This window comes from Hemiscyllium ocellatum, chromosome 6 (genome assembly GCF_020745735.1).
Source record: "Hemiscyllium ocellatum isolate sHemOce1 chromosome 6, sHemOce1.pat.X.cur, whole genome shotgun sequence".
NCBI classification, from domain to species: domain Eukaryota; kingdom Metazoa; phylum Chordata; class Chondrichthyes; order Orectolobiformes; family Hemiscylliidae; genus Hemiscyllium; species Hemiscyllium ocellatum.
Window position 1 is genome coordinate 21,265,686 of NC_083406.1, and position 9,951 is coordinate 21,275,636.

Below are 9,951 nucleotides of genomic sequence, written 5' to 3' on the forward strand. Positions count from 1 at the left end.
CAACCAACAAAAATTCAGTTACACAGTCTAGCAGGAACGGAAGTACATGTTAAACGTGTGCTGTAAGTAACTCTCCAAAACAGGGAAAACTAGACAATACAGAATTTATGTGCCATGCATCATCAAGAACTTTAACCATTATGCAGAAGAACTTGCAATGATCTGAATCTTATACAGAATGTCAAAAAAGTTAACCAATATAAATACGTATAAATTGATCCAAGTATCCAATTGAGATACAATTCATGTGTTGTGCAAGTCTTCCAGTCTTGTTTGTTTAATACCAACACTGCAACATTTCTTCATTGGCTATAAAGCACTTCAGGTGGTGAAAGGCACGACATACATAAACCCTGTCCATAAATACAACTGCCTCTTATGTTAAAAAAAAGAACTGTGGATGCTGGAAATCAGAAACTAAAACAAAAATTACTAGAAAAAATTATCAGGTCTGGCAGCATCTGTAGAGAGAAAGAAGAGATAATATTTTGGGTCCAGTGACCTTTCCTTAGAATTAATACTAGCTGGGAAAGGGTTGGCATTTATGCAGAAGATGAGATGGGGTGGGGGCAGGAGTAAACAGTAGATGGAAATAGGACACAAAGAGAGTGAAAAACAGTTGGACAGACAAAGGAGTGGGTAAAGGTCAGCCTGGGAGAATGAATATCTGCCAATGGGGACTATCATTAGCTGACAATGTGTTTTGTGTGGCAGCAGTCCATGTGATAACAAGGCGTGTTGAGGGAAAGGACATGGGAGAAGCCTGAAAATTGTTGAACTAAATACTGAGTCCAGAAGGCTGCAGAGTTCCCAAGCAGAAACTGAGGCGCTGTTCTTTCAGCTTGTGCTGAGCTTTGCTGGAGCAATGCAGAAAGGCTGAGGCAGGGAACATGGATGTGAGTTGAAGTGGCAGGCAACTGGAAGCTTAGGGTCATTTTTGCAGACAGAAGGTACGTGCGCTGCAAAGCAGTAACCCAGTCTGCACTTTGTATCCCCAATTTAGAGGACACCACATTGTTAGCAATAAATACAGTAGACTAGATTGACTGCTTCAGCTGAAAAGTGTGTCCTGATGCCTTGAATAATGCCTTGGAGAAAGTAAACCGGCAGATGTTACACCTTCTGTGGTTGCAAAGGAAGGTGCTGTGGGTGTGTGGGGTAAATTAGCAATGGAGGAGGAGGAGACCAGGGTATCCTGAAGGAAACAGTCCCTGCTGTGATGATTATGTGACTTTATGTATTTTTTCCTTTTTTGTTTAAGAGAGGTTTAAATAAAGACTCCAATAAAGTAAACAACTTATGATGCCTTGGGGTTTTGTTTTTACTGGAACAATTGAAGCAGCCTGAATGAGCACAGCTAAGCTGTCCCAGAACTAGAATTTTTAGTTTTGAATTTTCAGTGGTAGTGTTGCTAGGGTCTTGAAGCTGGGCTTGGAAGCTGCAGTACATCTCTCCCTGCTACTGTTACTCACTCCCTCTCAGAGTTTTCTCTTGATGTTCTTTTTACCTCCTGGACTGGACAATTACCGATGAAACAAACTATTTTCCTGAATTTGCTTTTGCCAAGGGTGTATTTTTGAGATGTTATTATATTGATACAGTTACCGTTTAGTAATCAAACAATTTATTGTTATTCTAGGGTTGTTATTCTAATTTCTTTTTTCTTTTCTTGTATGGTGTATGAATAAAGTGTGTTTTGCTTCAAATCTGGTAGTTTGACTAATCAAATTGCAAGCAGAACGTAACGCCTAACGCTTGTCTTTAACATAGAAAAGGTCAGGGCCTAGTCTATCTTAATATATGTTGAGGGGGTTTGGTTTGATCCATAATCTGTGGAGGGCTGACAAAGAAGGGGAGGGGAATATGTATCGGCTGTTGGTATCCTGCTGGAGGTGGCAAAAATGGCGGCTAATGATCCTCTGGATGTGGAGCTTGTTAGGATGGTAGGCCAATCAAGGGGGACTCTATTGCTGTTGTGGGAAGGAAGAGAGAAAGTGTGGGACAAAGTGCAGGAAATGAGTTGGCCTTTCGTATCAGAATGTCTAAGAATATTACAAAGAAAACAACAGATTAGAAAATCAAGTTGGCAAGTGTCGTACTTTGTTGAGGATCTGAGTGAAAGATGTCATCATAATTCATGATTTGCAAAAACCATTAAAATAAAACTCTGAGACAGAGTGAGAGAGAGTAGCAGGGAGAGATGTATTGCAACTTCCAAACCAGCTTCAAGACCCTAACAACAGTACTATTGAAAACCTAAAACTAAAAATTTGAGATTAAAGGACTGAACTGGAATGAGCATTTGAATGTATAAATAGAATGCATTGCAAACCATAAGCCTTCTTCATTTTCAGAGAAAAAATGGAAGATTTATTCCACTCCAGATTTGATATGGAAGTTCATAACTCATAAGTTGTCATGTTGAGTTTATTAAATTTGATAAAGAAGAATAAGAAATTACCAGCAAGCAAAAAACACCATCTCTGGCAATTAGCACCGATATTATTTCCATGTAATGTCACTCAAGTATTTTGCATTACACTTTAGATTAGATTAGATTAGATTAGATTAGTTTAGATTCCCTACAGCGTGGAAACAGGCCCTTCAGCCCAACAAGTCCAAACCAACCCTCCAAAGAGCAACCCTCCCAGACCTATTTCCCTCTGACTAATACATCTAACACTATGGGCAATTTAGCATAGCCACTTAAACTAATCTTCATATCTTTGGACTTGTAGTATTGAATTTTGTCATAGACTGAATTCCCTCGCATTAGTCAATGAGAAGGGGACTAATAGAATCATAGAGATGTGCACCATGGGAACAGACCCTTCGGTCATACTCGTCCATGCCAACCAGATACCCCAACCCAATCTAGTCCCACTTGCCAGCACGTGGCACATATCCCTCCAAACCCTTCCTATTCATATACCCATCCAAATGCCTCTTAAATGTTGCAATTGTACCAGACTCCACCACTTCCTCTGGCAGCTCATTCCATACACGTACCACTCTCTGTATGAAAAGGTTGCCTCATAGGTCCCTTTTATATCTTTCCCCTCTCACCCTAAACCGATGCTCTCTAGTTCTGGACTCCCCGACACCAGGGAAAAGACATTGCCTATTTACCCTATCTATGCCCCTCATACTTTCATAAACCTCTATAAGGTCACCCCTCAGCCTCTGATGCTCCAGAGAAAACAGCCCCAGCCTGTTCAGCCTCTCCCTATAGCTCAAATCCTCCAACCTTGGCAATATCCTTGTAAATCTTTTCCAATCCCTTTCAAGTTTCACAACATCTTTCTGATAGGAAGGAAACCAGAATTGCACGCAATATTCCAACAGTGGCCTAACCAATGTCCTGTACAACCACAACATAACTTCCCATCTCCTGTACTCAATACCCTGGCCAATAAAGGAAATCATACCAAATGCCTTCTTCACTATCCTATCTACTGTGACTCCACTTTCAAGCAGTTATGATCCTGCACTCCAAGGTCTCTTTGTTCAGCAACATCCCCTTGGACTATACCATTAAGTGTACAGGTCCTGCTACGATTTGCTTTCCCAAAATGTAGCAACTCACATTTATCTGAATTAAACTCCATCTGCCACTTCTCAGCCCATTGGCCAAACCGTCAAGATCCTGTTGTAATCTGAGGTAACCTTCTTCGCTTTCCACTACATCTCCAATTTTGGTGTCATCTGCAAACTTACTAACTGTACGTCTTTTGCTCGCATCCAAATCGTTTATGTAAATGAAAAAAAGTAGAGGACCCAGCAACGATCCTTGTGGCAATCCACTGGTCGCAGGCCTCTAGACTGAAAAACAACCCTCCACCACCACCCTCTGTGTTCTACCTTTGAGCCAGTTCTGTATCCAAATGGCTAGTTCTCCTGCACTCCATAAGATGTAACTTTGCTAATCAGTCTTCCATGGGGAACCTTGTTGAATGCCTTACTGAAGTCCACATAGATCACATCTACCACTCTGCCCTCATCAATCCTCTTTGTTACTTCCTCAAAAAACTCAATTGAGTTTGTGAGACATGATTTCCCACTCACAAAGCCAGGTGGACTATCCCTAATCAGTCCTTGCCCTTCCAAATACATGTACATCTTGTGCCTCAGGATTCTCTCCAACAACTTGCCCACCACCGAGGTCAGGCTCACTGGTCTATAGTTCCCTGGCTTGTCCTTACCACCTTTCTTAAACAAAGACACCACGTTTGCCAACCCCAGTCTTCCGGCACCTCACCTGTGACTAAACCAGGCAATGATATGTAGCTGAGCAAAGAGAATGGAAATATATCTAGTGTAGTTACACTGTATTGAAGAATTGCTGCAGAATCTTTATTGGCCATTTTGAAAAACATAAACACTTCCAAAGAAAGCAAATCTCTAAATGCTCACGTGCATCTGTTAGGTCAGTTATCAAATATGAAACAACTATCGAAAAAGTGAGTTTGTTTCAGAATCAATGATTCCAACTGCGTACTCCCTTTAATCAAAGGAAATATGTTCAAGGCTGGCTGCAATAATGGGCACAAATATTGAACTGCATTTAAAAAATTCCAAGATCTGATGGTTAGCCTTGGAGTAGAAGCTTCTGTTGCACTTTACAAAAGAGAAAAGATGTACATTTATAAAGCACCTTTTGTGCCTGTTTCTGGCACGTGATGAACCAATAAGTACTTTTGAAGTGCTGTTACTGTGAAATGTGACAAAGGGGATACACACACAAAACTCCTACAAATTAAATGGTGAAGATTCATCCTAAAATATGGTTGCAAGGTCACAGACACCAGTAAGCTGCCTGCCTCCCATGCAGTGGCAGTGGTAGAAGTTTGAATGTTTCTTCAGACACAGAGGTAGGACTCCTGCGGACCATCAGCGGCAGGATGGGTAGAATATTCCAGAACCTTAAGAAGAGAGATCTGTGGCAAGGTTCAAGCAGGCTGAATCTACAGGCGATGGTTAAAAACAAAAATATTTCAGAACTGGTAAGAGGTGCACAGCAGTAAGTGAGATGTAGAAACTCCATGGAGATGCAACATTAATCACACTGAGGGAGTTACACATAGTATCGGGTCCTGGTGATTGGTGGGAACAGTACCAGGTTGAGATTCAGGCAGAGAGCAAGCAGATATCAGCAATTTGATGCATTAGGTTGAAATCCATGGTAGGCAAGGGAAAACTTCAGAAAGATGGCACTGTTTACAGTCTGTTCCAGCTGAAAAGTGCTTACAGCTCAGAATCAATGTTGTGACCATTGTGAGCAGGCACCACTAAGCATGGCTACATTAAGTTGGGACATGGAATAAATTTTAAATGAGGTTGCAGAACAAGGAAGACCATAAAGGAGAATTAAAGCAATAAACAGGCAACTTACTGGCACGACTAAATAAAGTGTAATGGAAGAAGGAAGTTTAATGATTGAGGCCACAGAAAATGTGGGAGATCCATTATTTAAACTGTGGGAAAGGCAGGAAGCATTAATTTAAGCCACACACGGCAAGACTCATCCAAAAATGAATTGTGAAAGCAACGGGGAAGCAATAGAGATGCAGACAATTGGAATCATCCATTAAAAAAAAACCATTAAAGGAGGAGGTTATATCTTAGAGAGCTGAACAGAGTGGCACTCATTCAGCAAAAGCTGTTAGACGAATGAAAATCATTTGTTAAGCACACAATTTATGCAATTTATCCAGAGAAGCTGTGACAAAGTTGCAAATCCTCCATTTTACCCCTAAATAGTGTGAATTCTCTATTTATTAACAGGAGGCTGGTAACCTCCTGGTCGAGTGCACAAATGCAGGAAAATCCATCTAATGTAGCAATATACAGAAGCAGTGTTGTTATGGAATTATCAGCTTTTTGAAATGAGGAAAGTAAATAAACAAAACTAAGAATAGCTGAAGAAGCTCAGCAGGTTTGGCAACAACTGTGGAAAGGGAGGCATGGCCGCTCAGTGGTTAGTACCACTGCCTCACAGAACCAGGGACTTGGGTTTGATTCCAGCTGTGGCCGACTGTCTGTGTGGAGTTTGCAGTGTGTGTGTGTGTGTGTGTGTGTGTGTTTCTTCCCACAATTCCAACGATGTGCAGGTTAGGTGAATTGGCCTGGCTAAATTGCCCATAGTATTCAGGACTGTGTAGTGTAACAGGGTAGGAGAATGGATCTGGGAGGATTACTCTTCAGTGGGTCAGTGTGGACTTGTTGGGCTGAAGGCCCTATTTCCACACTGTAGGGATTCTGTTGTTTATGATTCTATCAGATCTGTGGAGAGAGAGCAAAGTTAGTGTTTTGAGTTCAGCGAGCCTTCTTCAGAAGGATCACAAGAAAGGTCACGAGACTTAAAATTTTAACTCTACTTTCTTTCCAGGATGTTGCCATGCCTGCTGAGTTTCTTCGCTGGAAAAGCGTAGCAGGTCAGGCAGCATCCAAGGAACAGGAAATTCGACGTTTCGGGCATAAGCCCTTCATCCTGATGAAGGGCTTATGCCTGAAACGTCGAATTTCCTGTTCCTTGGATGCTGCCTGACCTGCTACGCTTTTCCAGCAACACATTTTCAGCTCTGATACTCCAGCATCTGCAGACCTCACTTTCTCCTCGAAGATTTTAACCTACTGCGAATCCTCTTGCAAGGATGCCTTCCTTGAAGAAGCTCTCTTCCTCCATCGACAAGGATTTCAGTGAGTCCCTCTCTCACTGCACCCCCCAGGTCATCTCCTCTGCACAGAAGCTCTTCAGCCACATTCCTGATGAAGGGCTTATGCCCGAAACGCCGAATTTCCTGTTCCTTGGATGCTGCCTGACCTGCTGCGCTTTTCCAGCAGCACATTTTCAGCTCTGATACTCCAGCATCTGCAGACCTCACTTTCTCCTGCTGAGTTTCTTCAGCAATTTCTGTGTTTGTTTCAGATCTTCAGCATCTGTAGTTCTTTGTTTTGCTGAAATACACAATGCTGCAGATCTGGTTTTAACAACTAAAACAAAAGCTCAAAACACAAAGGAAAAATCAAGTTGTTAATTTTCATAGAATCTCTTCAGTACGGAAGCAGGCCACCAACCTTCTGAGAGCATCCTACCCAGACACACTCCCCCTCCCCTGTAACTCTGCATTTCCCATGGTTAATCCACCAAGCCTGCACATCTTTATACTGTGAAAGGAAACTGGCGCATCTTGAAGAAACTCATGCAGATAGTCATCTGAGGGTGGATTCGAACCTGGATCCCTGGTGCTGTGAAGCAGCAGTGCAAACCACTGAGCCACAGTGCCAAGATGATAGAGTCATAGAGATGTACAGCATGGAAACATACCATTCGATCCAACTCATCCATGCCAACCAGATATCCCAACCCAATCTACTCCCACCTGCCAGCACCTGGCCCATATACCTCCAAACCCTTCCTTTTCATATACCCATCCAGTTGCCTTTCAAATGTTGTCATTGTACTAGCCTCCACCACTTCCTCTGGCAGCCTATTCCACACATGCGCGGAAGGGTTTGGAGGGATATGGGCCAGGTGCTGGCAGGTGGGACTAGATTGGGTTGGGATGTTTGGTCGGCATGGATGGGTTGGACCGAAGGGTCTGTTTCCATGCTGTACAACTCTATGACCCTATGACTCTTCCATCTTACCTCAATTGCAAATGTTTACAAAACTCTAACACTAGAGAGAGAGTTGACATTTGTGTCACATCTATAGATTTAACTTAATTGTTTTTTTCAATTCCTGATCCTGAGAGTTTGGTAGAGTCTTGTTTGAGTAATCACACAACTGAACTTAGATGTTTTCATCTTCAAATAATCCCTTCTAACCAAACACATCTCGTCTGGAACTTTCAACTAAACCTTTACACTGAGGTAATCTCCTTCCAACTTTCTGAACTAACTCCTCATCAGAAGAATTATATGATTAATTGAACTTCAATCAGCATGTCAGATTTTCAAGCCATAATTGTTTTCACTAAGAAAAACGATTTCTGAACCTTCTAATTGAAAGCAAACTAATTCTCTTGATATTTATTCTGTCCATTCATAAAACTCTCCCAATGCAAATGAATTCCCATGAATGTTCAAGTAACTATCTCTCTCAGCCTGGTGTTTAAAGAGAACGTGGCTCCAGAAATCCTGACGAGCCCTTCATCTGGATTCCTTGAAGGGCTTTTGCCTGAAACATCGATTTTCCTGCTCCTCGGATGCTGCCTGACCTGCTGTATTTTTCCAGCACCACACTCGTCTTGACTCTAATTTTCAGCATCGGCAGTATCCAGTTCTGCCAAGTTAATCATTAAACCCATACATACAAACTGATCAAAGCCCACATCGCACTATTTTAAAATCAAAACGCCAAATTAAATGAATTTAGAATATATAAAAATGACATATCTAACATCGCAATCTAGGCACAGTTACAATGTTTCAAAACATTTGGATATATAATGAATAGGAAAGACTTGGAGAGATATGGGCCAGGAGCAGGCAGGTGGGACTAGTTAAATTTGGGCTTATGATCGGTATGGACTGGTTGCACTGAAGCGTGTGTTTCCATGCTGTATGACTTGATGACTCTATAACTGTCAATGATAATAATCTGTGTGCATTGAAGGCAATGTGAGGTGAGGTGTCCATTTCAAATGAACAGTATGTAAAGAGATTATACAATTGTCACAAGAAATGTTTTCTGAAAATAGAAACAAAATGTGCGAAATTATGGCTGTCGTGCATGAAAAGAAAATGCATTTTAATGTCCTCTGCTTTTTTTTCAGCTTGATTGATTGCAAACTGAGGAAGATCAAACAGAGATCTTGATTGAAACTATTTGGACAACCCTGTCATTGTATTCTTGGCGATTAAGCATTCACTGACTGAAAGCAATATACAAGAAACCTTCTTAAGCTTCGACATTACAGAAGATTTATATGCTGAGAAAACTAGGATTGCATTGATAATATGGAAATGTATGCAAGCTTCACACAGAAGTCAGGCTGTAGCTCAGAGAGACAACAAGAATGCAACCTGCAGTTCATCTTAATTAGTGGATAGTTTTGTGTCATGCATTGGCAAATGGTCCAGTTGAAATCTCCGTAAAAATATTCAGAGTTACTAAATGACCATTTTGACAATGGGTCATAATAACAAGCGATCAATAAAATAGTTTTTTCTCTGGCTTCAATCACACTTCAAAGAGAGAGAACCACAGGCATTCTTTCTTCCACAATTGTGTTTCTTAAACACATTTCCTCCTGTAGTCAAACTAACAGTCTTGACGTATTAGTATTGTTCGTGGTTATTTATGACATTAAAATGTTAGCAGTTGAGTCATTCAGTGGAGAGTTTGGAAATTTAAAGGCACCCTGATATGTGTGACTTGATTTCACTAGGTATTGTGCAAACAGCTTGGAGTTAGGATATTATCCACTGCACAATCCTAGAAAGATATATTAAACACAGTAATATGACAGGAATTTGTTGCTGTATCCTTACCTCGGCTCACCTGCTGGTCAAATAATCAGCAAATGTTTTTTTCTCACGACTTGACCACACAATTCCAATGCTTTCCTTGCTGGCCTCTGATCTTAATGTGAGAAACAAAGCTCACTCACTTCAATAATTTCAGTCTGAGACAAGATCTGAAGCAATCAGTATGTTTATTATATGCTTGCAAGCGTGATGCCTAAAATAGACACACAGAGTTTAGCAAGTACATATCTTACATAGGATTCACTACTCTGAACCCAGTGCCCATTACTATTGTTTATCTCTTGCCATATCTGGCCTTGTGCATAACAAAGTCCAAGTTTTACTCGGCCATTTTACCACATCCTGCTGTGGCCCATTGTTAGGTATATCCTTCTTCATGATTATCTACTTCCTCCACATGTGCGATTTCCTCCCATTCCCTAACCATATTGATCTTTAGATCTTTTAATTGGGGTT